Raw genomic sequence first — 729 nt, 5'->3', positions numbered from 1 at the left:
GATAGAGAGAGAGAGACATAGATAGATAAATAGATAGATAGGTAAACAAAGACTCATAGGACACGTATGGCAACAAATGTTGAGAAATATATATATATATATATGTGTGTGTGTGTGTGTGTGTGTGTGTGTGTGTGTGTGTGTGTGAGTGTGTGTTTGTTTGTGTGTGTGTGTGTATATATTTGGTCGCAGTCAAAATGACTTAAAGAAGTAAAAGAATATATACGCATACCTATATGTACATACACATACACACACACGCACGCGTGCACACACACACTCACAAACACGCACACACACACACTCACGCATGCACACACAAACACACACACACACACACACAATCATAAATGTCCTAAGGAGAAAATCGAATTGAAAAGCACACTTGGAGTCGTGGACAGTCAAGAGACGGCAATATCAATAAAATAGTTTGTCTTGTATAAACATAAGGGGGAAAAAAAAACACAACGTAAAAATAAAAGAATTCTCCATCTTCGAATTGTATGTTCTTATCTAATGAAGTAAATCCTCAAGAGAACTTCTTATACGAAAAGATTATGATTATGGACCAATAGAAAGATTGTTATTTAGTATTACAAGAACCGAATCGGTTTTAAGCGCCTTAGATATCTACTAGAAAATATACACGCCTTCTCTTCAACCAGTACGCACTCGCAAAATTATCCGCATATGATTACATGCGCACGCACGCATGTGTGAGCATATATA

Source organism: Octopus bimaculoides, chromosome 4 (genome assembly GCF_001194135.2).
Source record: "Octopus bimaculoides isolate UCB-OBI-ISO-001 chromosome 4, ASM119413v2, whole genome shotgun sequence".
In the NCBI taxonomy this organism is placed as follows: Eukaryota; Metazoa; Mollusca; class Cephalopoda; order Octopoda; family Octopodidae; genus Octopus; species Octopus bimaculoides.
The sequence above is the reverse complement of the archived record's forward strand: the minus strand, read 5'-3'. Positions refer to the sequence as shown.